The sequence below is a fragment of the Manis pentadactyla genome, chromosome 18 (assembly GCF_030020395.1).
Source record: "Manis pentadactyla isolate mManPen7 chromosome 18, mManPen7.hap1, whole genome shotgun sequence".
NCBI lineage: Eukaryota > Metazoa > Chordata > Mammalia > Pholidota > Manidae > Manis > Manis pentadactyla.
Window position 1 is genome coordinate 12707687 of NC_080036.1, and position 18069 is coordinate 12725755.

The window sequence follows — 18069 nt, forward strand, 5'->3', positions numbered from 1 at the left end:
CTGTTTCTTTTTGGGTCAGTCTTGGAAGGTTGTATTTTTCTAGGAAGTTGTCCATTTCTCCTAGGTTTCCCAGCTTGTTAGCATATAGGTTTTCATAGTAGTCTCTAATAATTCTTTGTATTTCTGCGGGATCTGTTGTGATTTTTCCTTTCTCATTTCTGATACTGTTGATTTGTGTTGACTCTCTTTTCCTCTTAATAAGTCTGGCTAGAGGCTTATCTATTTTGTTTATTTTCTCGAAGAACCAGCTCTTGGTTTCATTGATTTTTGCTATTGTTTTATTCTTCTCAATTTTATTTATTTCTTCTCTGATCTTTATTATGTCCCTCCTTCTGCTGACCTTAGGCCTCATTTGTTCTTCTTTTTCCAATTTTGATAGTTGTGACATTAGACCGTTCATTTGGGATTGCTCTTCCTTTTTTAAATATGCTTGGATTGCTATATACTTTCCTCTTAAGTCTGCTTTTGCTGCGTCCCACAGAAGTTGGGGCTTAGTGTTGTTGTTGTCATTTGTTTCCATATATTGCTGGCTCTCCATTTTGATTTGGTCATTGATCCATTGATTATTTAGGAGCGTGTTGTTTAGCCTCCATGTGTTTGTGAGCCTTTTTGCTTTCTTTGAACAGTTTATTTCTAGTTTAATGCCTTTGTGGTCTGAAAAGTTGGTTGGTAGGATTTCAATCTTTTGGAATTTACTGAGGCTCTTTTTGTGTCCTAGTATGTGGTCTATTCTGGAGAATGTTCCAAGTGCACTTGAGAAGAACGTGTATCCTGTTGCTTTTGGATGTAGAGTTCTGTAGATGTCTATTAGGTCCATCTGTTCTAGTGTGTTGTTCAGTGCTTCCGTGTCCTTACTTATTTTCTGTCTGGTGGATCTGTCCTTTGGAGTGAGTGGTGTGTTGAAGTCTCCTAGAATGAATGCATTGCATTCTATTTCCTCCTTTAGTTCTGTTAATATTTGTTTCAGGTATGTTGGTGCTCCTGTATTGGGTGCATATATGTTTATAATGGTTATATCCTCTTGATGGACTGAGCCCTTTATCATTATGTAATGTCCTTCTTTGTCTTTTGTTACTTTCTTTATTTTGAATTCTGTTTTGTCTGATACCAGAATTGCAACACCTGCTTTCTTCTCTCTGTTGTTTGCTTGAAATATCTTTTTCCATCCCTTGACTTTAAGTCTGTGCGCGTCTTTGGGTTTGAGGTGAGTCTCTTGTAAGCAGCATATGGATGGATCTTGCTTTTTTATCCATTCTATTACTCTGTGTCTTTTGATTGGTGCATTCAGTCCATTTACATTTAAGGTGATTATTGAAAGGTATGAATTTATTGCCATTGCAGGCTTTAAGTTTGTGGTTACCAAAGGTTTAGGGTTAGCTTCTTTACTGTCTTACTGTCTAACTTAACTCGCTTGTTGAGCTATTATAAACACAATCTGATGATTCTTTATTTCTCTCCCTTCTTATTCCTCCTCCTCCCTTCTTCATATGTTGGGTGTTTTGTTGTGTGCTCTTTTTAGGAGTGCTCCCATCTAGAGCAGTCCCTGTAGGATGCCCTGTAGAGGTGGTTTGTGGGAGGCAAATTCCCTCAACTTTTGCTTGTCTGGGAATTGTTTAATCCCTCCTTCATATTTAAATGATATTCGTGCTGGATACAGTAGTCTTGGTTCGAGGCCCTTCTGTTTCATTGCATTAAGTATATCATGCCATTCTCTTCTGGCCTGTAGGGTTTCTGTTGAGAAGTCTGATGATAGCCTGATGGGTTTTCCTTTGTAGGTAACCTTTTTTTTCTCTCTGGCTGCTTGTAATACTTTGTCCTTGTCTTTTATCTTTGCCATTTTAATTATTATGTGTCTTGGTGTTGCCCTCCTTGGATCCCTTGTCATGGGAGTTCTGTGTACCTCTGTGGTCTGAGAGGCCATTTCTTCCCCTAGTTTGGGGAAATTTTCAGTAATTATTTCTTCAAAGACATTTTCTATCCCCTTTTCTCTCTCTACTTCTTCTGGAATGCCTATGATTCTTATATTATTCCTTTTATATTGATCACTCAGCTCTCTTAAAATTCTTTCATTCCTGGAGATCCTTTTATCTCTCTCTGCATCAGCTTCTCTGCGTTCCTGTTCTCTGTTTTCTAGGCCATTAATGGTCTCTTGCATCTCGTCCATTCTGTTTTGAAGTCCTTCCAGAGCTTGTTTTATTTCTGAATTCTCCTTCCTTAGTTCTTGCATATTTCTCTGCAAGTCCATCAGCATGGTTATGACTTTTGTTTTGAATTCTTTTTCAGGTAGACTGGCTAAATCTATCTCCCCAGATTCTTTCTCAGGGGAAGATGTAGCAGATGCTGAAGCTGTCCGGGTTAGTCTTGTCTGGATCATATTTTTTTGCCTTTTCATGTTGACAGGTGCTATTGACTGTCAGCTGGGAGGGCCAAAATTTTCACTTGCTACTGGCCTTTCTTTACTGGGGCAACTGCGACCCCTAGTGGCTTGTGTTGGGTCATTGCGTGTGGAGTGGGTCTTTGTGTCTTGCCTGGCCGGGAGGGAGAAATTTCCCTTTCTGTGGGCGGAATTTGTCTCAGGCTGCTTCTCTGCTTTCGCAGCGCCCGGTGGGGTGATGGATGGGGGGGCTGCTTGACTGTTTGCCTCCGTGAGGGGTCTCAGAGCTGTTGCCCAGGGGGTTAGTGCACCCGGTTTTCCCTGTAATTTCCAGCTGCTGTACTGTGACCTGGGTTGTTTCCGTGAAGCTGTTAAGTCCCTGTCCCTTTAAGACTTTCAAAAAGCCCCCGCTTTTCTTTGTCACAGGGGCATCAGCTTCAGCACCCGCTCAGAGGTCTTACTCCCTGTTCCCCCAGTATCCAGGGCCCCCTGGGCATGTACTGTGTCTGCGCTCTGGCCCAGATGGCGGGGGCTGGGTGTTCAGCAGTCCTGGGCTCCGTCTCCCTCCTGCTCTGCCTATTGTTCTCCCGCCGGGAGCTGGGGGGAGGGGCCTCGAGTCCCGCCGGGCCGGGGCTTGTATCTTACCCCTTTCACCAGTCGCTGGGTTCTCGCTGGTGTAGCTGCAGTCTGGCCACTGTCCTGCGTCTTCTGGTCTCTCTTTTAGGGCTAGTTTTGTTTGTTGTATTTTCAAAAGTATATATGTTTTTGGGAGGAGATTCCCACTGTCCTACTCACGCCGCCATGTTGGCTCCGCCTCTCTTCTACTCTGTGTCTTTTGATTGGTGCATTCAACCCATTAACATTTAGGGTGACTATTGAAATATATGTACTTATTGCCATTGCAGGCTTTAAATTCGTGGTTACCAAAGGTTCAAGGTTAGCCTCTTTAGTATCTTACTGCCTAACTTAGCTCGCTTATTGAGCTGTTATATACACTGTCTGGAGATTCTTTTCTTCTCTCCCTTCTTGTTCCTCCTCCTCGATTCTTCATATGTTGGGTGTTTTGTGCTGTGCTCTTTCTAGGAGTGCTCCCATCTAGAGCAGTCCCTGTAAGATGTTCTGTAGAGGTGGTTTGTGGAAAGCAAATTCCCTCAGCTTTTGTTTGTCTGGGAATTGTTTAATCCCACCATCATATTTGAATGATAGTCGTGCTGGATACAGTATCCTTGGTTCAAGGCCCTTCTGTTTCATTGTATTAAATATATCATGCCATTCTCTTCTGGCCTGTAGGGTTTCTGTTGAGAAATCTGACGTTAGCCTGATGGGTTTCCCTTTATAGGTGACCTTTTTCTCTCTAGCTGCCTTTAACACTCTTTCCTTGTCCTTGACCTTTGCCATTTTAATTATTATGTGTCTTGGTGTTGCCCTTCTTGGATCCTTTCTGTTGGGGGTTCTGTGTATTTCCGTGGTCTGTTCGATTACTTCCTCCCCCAGTGTGGGGAAGTTTTCAGCAATTATTTCTTCTAAGATACTTTCCATCTCTTTTCCTCTCTCTTCTTCTTCTGGGACCCCTATAATACGGATATTGTTCCTTTTGGATTGGTCACACAATTCTCTTAATATTGTTTCATTCCTGGAGATCCTTTTGTCTCTCTCTATGTCAGCTTCTATGCGTTCCTGTTCTCTGATTTCAATTCCATCAATGGCCTCTTGCATTCTATCCATTCTGCTTATAAACCCTTCCAGAGTTTGTTTCATTTCTGCGATCTCCTTTCTGGCATCTGTGATCTCCTTCCGGACTTCATCCCATTTCTCTTGCGTATTTCTGTGCATCTCTGTCAGCATGTTTATGATTCTTATTTTGAATTCTTTTTCAGGAAGACTGGTTAGGTCTGTCTCCTTCTCTGGTGTTGTCTCTGTGATCTTTGTCTGCCTGTAGCTTTGCCTTTTCATGGTGATAGGAATAGTCTGCAGAACTGGGACGAGTGACGGCTGGAAGGACTTCCTTTCTTGTTGGTTTGTGGCCCTCCTCTCCTGGGAGAACAGCGACCTCTAGTGGCTTGTGCTGCGCAGCTGCGCGCAGACAGGGTTTCTGCTTCCTGCCCGGCTGCTATGGAGTTAATCTCCGCTGTTGCTGTGGGCGTGGCCTGGCTCGGGCAGCTACTCCAAAGTGGTGGAGTCGCGTTGGAGGGGGAGCTGCTGGGAGGCTTTTATCTCCGTAAGGGGCCTCCCTGCTCCCTGCAGCCCAGGGGTTAGGGTGCCCAGAGATCCCGGATTCCCTACCTCTGGATTAAGTGACCCACCCTGCCCCTTTAAGACTTCCAAAAAGCACCCACCAAAACAAAACAACGCCCACCAAAAAAAAAAAAAAAAAATGAAAAAAAAATTTTTTAATTAAAAAAAAACGAAATAAAAGTTTTTAATTAAAAAAAAAAAAAAAAAGGTGGTCGTTCGTTTTTCTTTATTCTCCCGTGCCAGCCTCAGGCCTCTGCTCACCAGTCTTTCTGCCCTGTTTCCCTAGTATTGGGGTCCCTATCCCTTTAAGACTTCCAAAAGGCGCTTGCCAAAACAAAACAGCAAAAAAGCAAAAAAAAAAAAATGGCCACGCGCTTTTCTTATGTCCTCTGTCGCCCAGCCTCCAGTGCCCGCTCACTGTTCTTGCTGCCCTGTTTTCCTAGTATCGAGGGCCCTGCACTCTGGCCCGGATGGCTGGGGCTGGGTGCTCGGCAGCCCTGTGCTCCGTCTCCCTCCCGCTCTGCCTGCTCTTCTCCCGCCGGGAGCTGGGGGGAGGGGCGCTCGGCTCCCGCGGGGCCGGGGCTTGTATCTTACCCCCTTCGCGAGGCGCTGGGTTCTCTCAGGTGCGGATGTGGTCTGGATATTGTCCTGTGTCCTCTGGTCTTTATTCTAGGAAGGGTTGTCTTTGTTATATTTTCATAGATATATGTTGTTTTGGGAGGAGATTTTCGCTGCTCTACTCACGCCGCCATCTTCTGCACCTCCCAATAAATTATATTTTAACATGAATAATTTAAGAGTTATTTGAAAAATAACATGGAGTGTTGAATACATTTTGTGACATTTATTTTAACATAAATATAAGTATGATGAAATAAGTACACAAACATAGCATTTAGTGGATATTTACTGCTCATCTTATTCAACACATCTGATACTTGAATTTTGGTTGTAGCATTATTTTTGAAGTTATACAATCCCTGTAATAGTTTTTGACTAAAATTTTTATTTTTGAATTACAGGGAGTTAGGGAAGAGTCTAATGGTGGTTCACAAATTTTGGTGATTATATCTTCTAAGCATTCTCTACCATGAGGAGTAACACACACCAGACTCCATAAAAACAGTACCCTATCCCATACCAGGGGTCGAAGGACTTAATTTCTTGAATATCTCTTAAGATTTGTATTCCTACTTCTTTATCTCCAACTACATGACCATTAAATGTCACAGTCCTTTACAGAAGTGCTATTCCTTGACTTGTACTTGTATGTAAACAGACAGATGAAAGATGATGAATATGTAATAGATGACAGGTAGGTAGATCAATATATGACAGATAGATAACCAATCCTATGTTATTTGGATAAATTTAAATTCTCTACTTTATCTCATCATAGAATAGCCCTCAGGTTCAATCCATGCCCTTCTGCTCACTCTTCACACTAGTGGCCCCCAGCCCAATGGTTAGGACCTAATTGTTTAATAAGCATTTTACATAAACTGTTTTTAGGATTAGCTCTATTTTTTATTCTTTGGATAGACAATGCACTGTGCATAGGGTAAGTCCAAGCCTAAGTTCAAGACTTTTCCCTTCCTATACTCAACAAAGTCTTTTCAAAACAGCAGCTATTGCTTAAAAGTTATAATTTCACCTGCATCTATGAAGTTTTCATTTTAAGTCTGAAAAAAGATATGTTTTGGCTATGACTTTGTTCATTCAGCACATATCAAAATAGATATTAATACAAAAATAATTAAGGAAAAAAGATTAAAGATGGTGGCATGAGAGGTGAGACAGAGGCTTCCTCCTAAAACCGCATATAATATGAAAATATAATTATTATGACTAATCCTGAAAGAGCAACAGGAAAGAGGGCTGCACCAGACTGCATACACTTGGAAAAAAGAATATACCTCATGGAACAGGGTTGGGAGCTTTCATGATCTTCACATGCTCCAGGCCCTTAGCTGGCTAGGCAGCTCCAAGGCCCCCAATGTGATATGCAGCCTGCTCTGCATTCCTCCGGGACTGCCTGCATCTGGCTCACAAACTGGCAAACCCTGCCCTGGCATTAGTTCAGCCAGAAGGAAGCCCCGCCTACAGCTGCTACAAATGCAAAGCACAAAGGCTTATACCTGTGTGATCCACCCACTAGTTCTGGCAGTGGAGACAGGCATAGCAGCCAGGAAGCAGGAAACAGCTCTTTCCTTCTGCCAGGCACTAACACTGCTCCCCTGAGACCCATGACATTGCTCCAGGGGCTAAACAGCTCCATGGAGAAGAGCTTCTGGGCACTAGAGGGTGCCACATACAAATATGAAATGTAGAAGGAACCTGGTTCAAAGCAAAGTTATAAATACATCAGAGAAAGAGTCAAATGAAATTGACCTCATGAGTCTTCCTGAAAGAGACTTCAAAATAAAAATCATAAACATGATTATATTGTACATAAAGACCCTAAAGAATCCACTCAAAAACTACTAGACCTAATTAATATCTGAATTCAGCAAAGTTGCAGGATATAAAATTAATACACAGAAATCTGTGGCATTCCTATACACTAATGATGAACTAGTGGAAAGAGAAATCAGGAAAACAATTCCATTCACAATCGCATCAAAAAGAATAAAATGTCTAGGAATAAACCAAACCAAGAAAGTGAAAGACCTATATGCTGAAAGCTACAAGACACACTTGGGAGAAATTAAAGAGGACACTAACAAATGGAAATTCATCCCATGCTCTTGGGTAGGAAGAATTAATATTGTTAAAATGGCCATCCTGCCTAAAGCAATTTACAGATTCAATGCAAGCCCTATCAAAATACCAACAGCATTCTTCAATGAACTGGAACAAATAGTTCTAAAATTCATATGGAACCACAAAAGACCCCAAATAGCCAAAGCAATCCTGACAAGGAAGAATAAAGGAGGGGGAATTATGCTCCCTGACTTCAAACTCTACTAAAAAGCCACAGTAATCAAGACAATTTGGTACTGGCACAAGAACAGACCCATAGACCAAGGGAACAGAATAGAGAGTCCAGATATAAACCCAAGCACAAATGGTCAATTAATATATGACAAAGGAGCCATGGATATACAATGGGGAAATGACAGCCTCTTCAACAGCTGGTGTTGGCAAAACTGGACAGCTACATGTAAGAGAATGAAACTGGATCATTGTCTAACCCCATACACAAAAGTAAACTCAAAATGGATTAAAGACCTGAATGTAAGTCATGAAACCATAAAACTCTTAGAAAAAAATATAGGCAGAAATCTCTTGGACATAAACATGAGCAACTTCTTCATGAACATATCTCCCCAGGCAAGGGAAACAAAAGCAAAAATGAACAAGTGGGACTATATCAAACTAAAAAACATCTGTACAGCAAAGGACATCATCAGTAGAACACAAAGTCATCCTAGAGTATGGGAGAATATATTCATAAATGACATATCTGAGAAGGGGTTGACATCCAAAGTATATAAAGAGCTCATGCACCTCAGCAAACAAAAAGCAAATAATCCAATTAAAAAATGGGCAGAGGAGCTGAACAGACACTTCTCCAAAGAAGAAATTCAGATGGCCAACAGGCACATGAAAAGATACTCCACATCACTAATCATCAGAGAAATGCAAATTAAAACCACAATGAGATATCACCTCACACCAGTTAGGATGGCCAACATCCAAAAGACAATCAACAACAAATGTTGGCGAGGTTGTGGAGAAGGGGGAACCCTCCTACACTGCTGGTGGGAATGTAAACTAGTTCAACCATTGTGGAAAGCAGTATGGAGGTTCCTCAAAAAACTCAGAAATACCATTTGACCCAGGAATTCCACTCCTAGGAATTTACTCTAAGAATGCAGGAGCCCAGTTTGAAAAAGATATATGCATCCCTATGTTTATTGCAGCACTATTTACAATAGCCAAGAAATGGAAGCAACCTAAGTGTCCATCAGTAGATGAATGGATAAAGAAGATGTGGTATATATATACAATGGAATATTACTCAGCCATAAGAAGAAAACAAATCCTGCCATTTAAAACAACATGGATGGAGCTGGAGGGTACTTTGCTCAGTGAAATAAGCCAGGGGAGAAAGACAAATACCAAATGATTTCACTCATATGTGGAGTATAAGAACAAAGCAAAAACTGAAGGAACAAAACAGAAGCAGAATCACAGAACCCAAGAATGGACTAACAGTTACCAAAGGGAAAGGGACTGGGCAGGAGGGGTAGGAAAGGAGGGATAAAAGGGGCATTAAGATTAGCACACATAATGTAGGCGGGGGGTGCACAGGGAGGGCTGTACAACACAGAGAAGAGAAATAGTGATTCTATAGCATCTTATTACACTGATGGACAGTGACTGTAATGCGGTATGTGGTGGGGACTTGATGATGGGGAGAGTCTAGTAAGCAACCATAATGTTTCTCATGTAATTGTACATTAATGATACCAAAATAAAACAATGATAATAATAATAATAATATTCGTCTTAGTGAATATGAAATCTCATTGTGGTTTTCATGTGTATTTATCTAATGATTAATCATTTTGAGCATCTTTTTTTACAATTTGAACTTTGATTTTTTACTTTAGGAATTCTAATGGGTGTGAAGTGATATTGCATTGTGGTGTTGATTTTCATTGTTTTATGACTAATGATGTTGAGAATGTTTTCATGTGCTATTGCCCATTTTTATCTTTTTGGAATAATACCTATTCAAATTCTTTGCCATTTTATGTCTTTGTATTTATTATTGAATTTTAGAAGTTATTTTTATGTTTTGGATGCTACATCCTTGTCAGATATGACTTAAAATATTTTCTCCCATGTTGCAGTGTTTCTTTTCACTTTCTGAATGATGCCCTTTAAAGCACTTTTTAATTTTGGTGATCTCGCATTTATTTTTTTCTTTGCTTACGTTTTTGTTGTCATAGCTAAGAAGCTGTTGTGTAATCCAAATTTATTAAGTTATTGTGCATATCCTGTTGTCACAACATCTTTTGTTGTAAAGACTATTCTTTCCCCATTTAATTTTCTTGATAACCTTAGCAAACTCACTTGACTTTTAAGGTAAGGACTTACTTTTGGATTCTCTATTCTATTCAATTAATCTATGTGTCTTATATTATGCCAGTATCATGCTGTCTTGGTTAATGTGGTTTTGTAATAAGTTTTGACATGGGGAAGTCTGAGTCCTCCAATTTTGTTATTTTTCAAAATTGCTTTGCAGAATTTAAACCTGCCATTTTGCCTTTTGCTTGTGTATGTCTTCTATCTGCTCTTGTTCCTTCATTCTCCCATTACTTCCTTCTTTATGTTAAATATATATTTTCTAGTGTATCATTCTAATTCCTTTGTCATTTCCTTTATGTACTTTTAAAATTTATTTTCTTAATAGTTGCTTTGGGATTACAATTAACATTTTAATTTATAACATATAAATTTGGATTTATATTAACTTACTTCCAACAGTATATAAGGGTTTTGTGCTGTTTTTTTCTCTTCCTTCTTGTTATTATTGGCATACTAATTTTATCTTTATACATTTTAAAACTAGTAAAACAGTCTAATGTATATTGCTTTAGGTAGTTATCTGTTAAATGAGATATGAACACTTAAGAGTTACTAATAAAAGTACATTTGCACTGTCTTTTAAATTTACCAATACATTTATCTTTACCAGTGCTCTTTTCTTCATGTGGATTTGAGTTACTATTTAGCATTTTTTTACTTCAGCCCAAACAATTCCCTTTGTTGTTTATTCTGGGTAAGTATGCTAATGACATTATTTCAGTTTGTATTTATCTAAGAGTGGCTTAATTTCTCCTTCATTTTTATAGGATCACTTTACTGGATATAGATTTATTGGTTGAAAATATATTTCTTTCAGCACCTTGAATATATGACATATACTGCCTGTTGGCCTACATATCTATCTAGATAGTTTGTTTATTCACTTGAGGATCCCTTGTATGTGATGCGTTTCTTCTCTCATGCTGCTCTTAATTTTCTTTTTTTTAGCTTTTGACAATATTATTATGATATGGCAAGGTGTGAATCTATTTGAATTTATGTAATTGGAATTTACTGAGATTCTTAACTGTGTATTAAAAATGGGCCATTCTTTCTTCAAATACATTTTCCTTTTCATTACTTTCTCTCTTCTCCTTTTGGAGCTTGCATTATAAACTTTTAATATTGTAATATTTACCATTGTTTTGTATATATATATTTTAAATATGTATATAAAACAATATGTATTTGGCATTGTATCACAAGTCTGAGGTTCTGTTTATTTTTACTCATTATTTACACTTTATTCCTCAGACTTGTTAACTGCAGTTGACCTAGGCTCAACTTCACTGATTTTTTCTTTCACCTGATCAAATCTGTTGTTGAGCCTCTCTAGTGAATTTCTTTCATTTCAATATTTATACTTTTCAACTTCAGATTTTCTATTTGATTGTTTTTCATAATTTCAATCTCTCTATTGCTATTCTCTATTTGATGAGGTTCATGATCACACTTTTGTTTAGTTCTTTAGACATAATTTTCTTAGTTCTTTGAGCATATCTACGTGTCTTTGAATATCTGATTTAACTTCCTTTATCTAGTCTGTTGAAAGTCTGGCTTCCTTAGGGGCAGTCCCTATTAACTACATTTTTGGGGACCATACTTTCCTGTTTCTCAGCATGTTACATAACTGTTCATTGAAGACTGGACAACTATAATATAGTAGGGCAATACTGGGGAGCAAACCCTTCCATATTTGTTGAACTTGTTCTTGGTTTTTGTTTTTGCTAAGGCTATTTTCTTGTGTAGTGACTGTGGAGAAAATGAAACTTTCTAATCAGGATTCCTGCCTGGCCTAAATAGCACCCATTATGTATATAATAAGAGGCTGTACGTTTATGGGATGTTTACCAGTGACAGAGCCACTGGTCAGTCAAGGAGTATTTTCCTAGGGGACGGGTAGAGAGGAACATTCTCTCCTCTCCTTGTATTCCTGGTGTGTAATTGACAATGCATCTGCCAGTCACCAGAGACCTGCCCACAAAGTTCCTCCCAGAGGTTGGGAGCAGGGAGCTTGGTGCGCTGCCTGCACAGCAGGGCGGGAGCTGTGGAGCCCCGGTGCTCCTAGAGGATGAAGCTCTTGCTGAGGAACAGAATCTTTAGCGGCCTGGGGAGCACTTTAAAGCCAGCTGCGTGTACTGAGCTGTCTGTGACCACCATGGGAGTAAATGTGGCACCCCCTTTTACCTCCAACTTCTTGCCCTTGACTTTATTTGGTCTCATTAAATTCATAAAAAACTTGCCCCAGGCAGGGAACACCCTCCTCCCAAAGCTACAGTGATTTTCTTCAATTAATTTGAAAAGACTGCTCTTTTTTTTTTTTTTGTCTTGTGACACTGAAATCTGCTCAATATGCTTGGTAGTTAGCTAACAATTGTGCAGAAGGGGGCTTTTGAGGAATTATACTTGTCTCCTTCCTGTAATAGCTGCAAGGCTTCTAAGTTTTCAGAGCCACCATAGCTGTGAGGCTGTTCCCAAGGCTACTATAGCTCTAAAGAGAGTGGAATGGAAGTAGGGCAAACTAAATACTAAAAAGTTAACAGTAGTTAACAGTGTAGCACAGAGAAGGCACATAGTGACTCTGTGGCATCTAACTACACTGATGGACAGTGACTGCATTGGGGTATGGGGGGGACTTGATAATATGGGTAAATGTAGTAACCACATTGTTTTTTTATGTGAAACCTTCATAAGAGTGTATATCAATAATACTTCAATAAAATTTTTTTAATACTAAAAATCTCACTGTTTTTGAGAGTCACCCATGTTTTCAAATAAACAATCCTCATATTATTCCAAGGCTCAGGTTAATTTTCCAGAGCTCTGAAAATTTGATTTAGACAATTTTGTCAGAATTATTTTTATTCTTTTTGCTTATTTGGAGAAAAAGATTTTTCAGAAGTCTTCACTCCACCTTTCCTAAAGTGCTCCTGTCCTGTATGACACTGTAGTCATAAAAAATGATGAATTTTATATGGTAAAGTTTACTTTATAGTAACCTTTATAGAAGCTGGAGACATTACATTAAAAGTAATTCAGAAAAGATAGAATTAACCCCTGTCATTGAAGAATGTTAAAGTACAATTAGTATACTACATATGTAAAGAAAATAATTATAGCAAGACACAAAACTATTTGAAATCTATTGGCAAAAAAAAAAAAGCTGCCTAGGGCTTTGAAGAGGAAAAAAATCATAACATAGTCAAAAGAAATTATGTCTGATAGGGAATGAAGACTGTTGTGGTGTGAGGTAGTTCTAGGTAGATCATAAATGAAAACACATTTATTTTCACCTTTGAAAATTTTTAAATAAACTTGATTTTTAGAACAGTTTTAAATTTGCATAAAACCTGCGGTGATAGAAAAGAGAGTTCTCATATATCCCACACTGTTTCTTCTATTATTACACTGGTATGGCACATTTATTACAATTAGTGATTTCATATGGGTTCATTTTTATTAACTAAAGCCTCTATTTTATTTATATTCCCTTAGTTTTGATCCAATATCTTTTTTGCTCTGGTTGTTCCAGGAGCTTATCCGTGATGGAATATTTAGTTGCCACATCACACCACACTTTAGATTTATCTCCTCAACCTCTTCTTGGCTGTGACAGTTTCTCTGACTTATCTTGCTTTCTACGACTTTGAGAGTGTTAAAGAGTACTGGTCAGGAAATTTGTATAATGTCCCTGTATTTGGATTCATCTGATGTTTTTCTATTGATTGCATTGAAGATATATGTTTGGAGGAGGAAGAATAGAGGGTACATATCAAGGGTACAAACTATCTCATGACTTACTTATTACTGTGTTGACCACCTGGCTGAAGGAGTGTTTTTCAGTTTTTTCCACATTAGGTTACTTTTCCCACCCTTCCTATACTGTGATCTTTGGAAAGAAATCCCTTTGTATAGCCTACACTTAAGGAGTGGGGAGTGTTTCTATACTCCCTTGAGAATGGAGTATCTATATGGATTTTTGGAATTCTTCTATAGAGGAGATTTGTCTCTTCTTCCCAACTTAGTTATTTGTTTAATCAATTCTTTATATCAATTTGGACTCATAGACCTTTATTTCACACTTTGGGTTATAATCCAACACTGTTATTTATTTTGTTGCTCAAACCCTTCCAGCTTTGACCAGTGGAAGTCCTTTCAGGTGGCTCCCATGTCTTGGCATAACGTGATCACCATGGCCTTTTTCTTCACATTTCCTTACTTTCTGCCGCTACAAGATGGTATAGGTTCATCTTCGTATTTTCTGTCTCAATCCTAGAATCAGCTACCTCGTCAAGGTCCATGACACCTTTTATTGGAGAATGGTATATTAGAACCCCAAACCTGGGTGGTAGGTGTGCTTGTCAGTGCTGGGGTGTCTGAGTCCTTCTGGGATGCTGTAACAAAATGCCACAGACTGGGTGGTTTATAAACAACAGAAATTTACTTCTCTCAGTTTTGGAAGTTGGAAATAAAAAATCAGTACACCTTTAGATTTGGTGTATGGTAAGCGCCATTTTCTAGGTTGTAGACTGCTCTCATAGTGGAAGGGGCTAGGGAGCTCCATGAGGTCTATTTTAAATAAACACTAATTCCATTTAGGAAGGTTCTCTTTCATGACTAGTCACCTCCTTCCTAAAGACCCCAACCCCTGATACTATCACATTGGGCATTAGGTTTTTCAATATATAAGTTGGATAAGGGAAAAAAAACATAGCATGGGTTATCATTCTAGAGTTTCTCAACTAACATGTAAAGAAATATATGTGCAGATACTAAATCATGCATTTGCATATATCTATAAATATTTCCATATATTAACCTAAATACAAGTTCATAATGATGACCCAACTTTAATCATTTACTACATGGAGTACTATAATCTGCTTAACTTGTTGATCTGTAAACTTCTATTCTTACAGTGTGAAATCTGTCTCCCACTATGCGCCATCAATTTGCTTAACTCATTAATTTCAATACAAGTACAGCAATATCAGAATTGTCAGCCTGTATCCCTGCAGGAAACTAGACCAGCTAGAATACTGTGCTTCTGCATTTTTGTTTTATCTTTAGCTTTGCAGACTCCTGCGATTTCCAAAGTTATGTAAGCACCTTATTCCTCCACCTCTTTCAGGGAAGTTGTTTCATACATTTAAAAGATGGTTTGATTCTTTTGCCTCATTCTGTATTCCTTTGTGGGATTTCTACAGTATTCTGATTTTTTTTAATGTACATTATCAAAGATGCATAATTAGTTTCATACATGATTAAAATTTTGTATGTTTGCTCTGTAATGTGTAATGTGCTTTGACAAATGCATAGTATCATATGTCAACAATTAGAGTATCACACAGAATAGATTTACTGACCTAAAAATCCCCTATTTCACTTATTCACTTGTCACCCCTATCACAGAAACCCTGGGAGCTACTAATCATTTTACAATCTCTATAGTTTTGTCTTTCCAGAAAGTCTTATAATTGGAATCACATAGGATAAAGCTTTTTCAGACTGACTTCTTTCACTTCAAATTATTCATTGAAGATTCATCTGTGTCTTTTTATGGCTTCAGAAATCATTCCTTTTATTATTGCATAGTACTCCCCTGTATGGATGTACCAGTTTTATTATTCATTAATTGAAAGGCATCTTGTTTACTTCCAGGTTGGGTAATTATGAATGAAGCTGTCATAAATATTTGTGCGCATATTTTTGTATTAACATTACATTTTCAAGTCAGTTCGGTAAAAAAATATATAGATAATACTACGATTGTTGGGTACTAGGTAAGACTGTTTTGTCTTATAAGAAACAGCCAAACCGTCTTGCAAGGTAGCTGTTCTATTTTATATTCCCATCGTCAGTGAGTGAGTTCTTGCTGTTCCACATCCTTGCCAGCATGCAGCCTCATCATGTCATTCTAGTGTATGTAGTGGTATCTATTTATTGTTTTAATTTGTATTACCCTGAAGACAAATCATGTATATTTTCATATGCTTTTCTGACATCGTTATAACTTTTTAAAAAGTTTTTTGTTCATTCATATCTTCTATCCATTTTCAAACTGGGTTGCTTCTTTTCCTGTTTAATTTTAAATTATTTGTGTGTTTTAGATACAGGCTTGTTTTAAGAGTTATTTGTATATTTATAAGATATATTGTTTGCAAATATTTCCCCTAGTCTTTCACTCTATTTTTTTGTTTTATATCAGTATATTTTATTAAGATATCATTGATATACAATCTATGACAGTTTCACATGAGCAACATTGTGGTTTCAACATTCACCCATATTATCAAGTCCCCACCAACCACTCCACTGCAATCGCTGTCCATCAGTGTAGTAAGATGCTATAGAGTCATTACTTGTTTTCTCTGTGCTATAGTGACTTCCCTATGACCTACCTATATTGTGAATGCTAATCATAATGCTGCTTCATCCCCTTCTCCCTCCCTCCACATCCACCCTTCCCATTGCCTTCTCTTTGGTAAAAACTAGTCACTTCTTGGAGTCTGTGAATCTGCTGTTGTTATGTTTCTTTAATTTTGCTTCATTGTTATACTCCACAAATGAGTGAAACGATTTGTTACTTGTCTTTCTCCACCTGGCTTATTTCACTGTGCATAATACCCTCTAGCTCCATCCATGTTGTTGCAAATGGTAGGATTTGTTTTCTTCTTATGGCTGAATAATATTCCATTGTGTATATGTAACACTTCTTCTTTATCCATCATCTACTGATGGACACTTAGGCTGCTTCCCTATCTTGGCTATTGTAAATAGTGCTGCAGTAAACATGGGATGCACATGTCTTTTTGAATCTTGGATCTTTTTTTCTTTGGGTAAATTCCTAGGAGTGGAATTATTAGACCAAATGGTATTTCTATTTTTAGTTTTCTGAGGAACCTCCATACTGCTTTCCACAATGGTTGATCTAATTTACATTCCCATGAGCAGTGTAGGAGGGTTCCCCTTTATCTGCATCCTTGCCAGCATTTGCTGTTCCTTGTCTTTTTGATGTTGGCCCTCCTAACTGGTGTGAGGTGATATCTCATTGTGGTTTTAATTTGCATGTCCTTGATAATTAGCGATGTGGAGCATCTTTTCATGTGCCTGTTGGCCATCTGAATTCTTCTTTGGAGAAGTGTCTGTTCAGCTCCTCTGCCCATTTTTTAATAGGGTTATTTGCTTTTTTGTGTGTTGAGGCATGTGAGTTCTTTGTATACTTTGGATGTTAACCCTTATCAGATATGTCATTTACAAATATATTCTCCCATACAGTAAGATGCCTTTTTGTTCTACTGAAGGTGTCCTTTACTGTAAAGAAGCTCTTTAGTTTGATGTAGTCCAATTTGTTCATTTTTGTTTTTGTTTTCCTTGCCCAAGGAGATGCACTCATGAAAAAATTGCTCATGTTTACATTCAAGAGATTTTTTCCTAGGTTTTCTTCTAAGAGTTTTTTGGTTTCATGACTTACATTCAGGTCTTTGATCTATTTTGAATTTATGTTTGTGTATAGAGTTATACAGTAATCCAGTTTTATTCTTTTACATGTAGTTTTCCAGTTTTCCCAACACCAGCTGTTGAAGAGGCTGTCATTTCCCCATTGTATATACATGGTTCCTTCATCATATATTAATTGAACATGTATGTTTGGGTTTATATGAGGGCTCTCTATTCTGTTCCATTAATCTATGGGTCTGTTCTTGTGCCAGTACCAAATTGTCTTGATTACTGTGGCTTTGTAGTAGATCTTGAAGTTGGGAAGCATAATCCCCCCAGCCTTGTTCTTCCTCCTCAGGATTACTTTGACAATTTGGGGTCTTTTGTGGTTCCATATGAATTTTAGAACTATTTTTTGTAGTTCATTGAAGAATTCTGTTGGTATTTGGACAGGGATTGCATTGAATCTATAGATTGCTTTAGGCAGGATGGCCATTTTGACAACATTAATTCTTCCTATCCATGAGAATGGGATGTATTTCCATTTATTGGTGTCTTCTTAAATTTTCTTATGAGTGTCTTGTAGTTTTCCAGCTATAGGTCTTCAATTTCCTTTTTTGGGTTTACTCCTAGTTATTTTATTCTTTTTGATGCAATTGTAAATGGAATTTTTTTCCTAATTTCTCTTTTTGCTAATTCATTGTTAATACATATGAATGCAACGGATTTCTGGTATTAATTTTCTATCCTGCAACTTTGTTGAATTCAGTTATTAATTCTAATAGTTTTTGGGTGGATTCTTTAGGGGTTTTTATGTACATTGTTATCTGCAAAATGTGACAGTTTAACTTTTTCCTTACCAATCTGAATGCCTTTTATTTCTTTGTGTTGTCTGATTGCCATGACTAGGACCTCCAGTA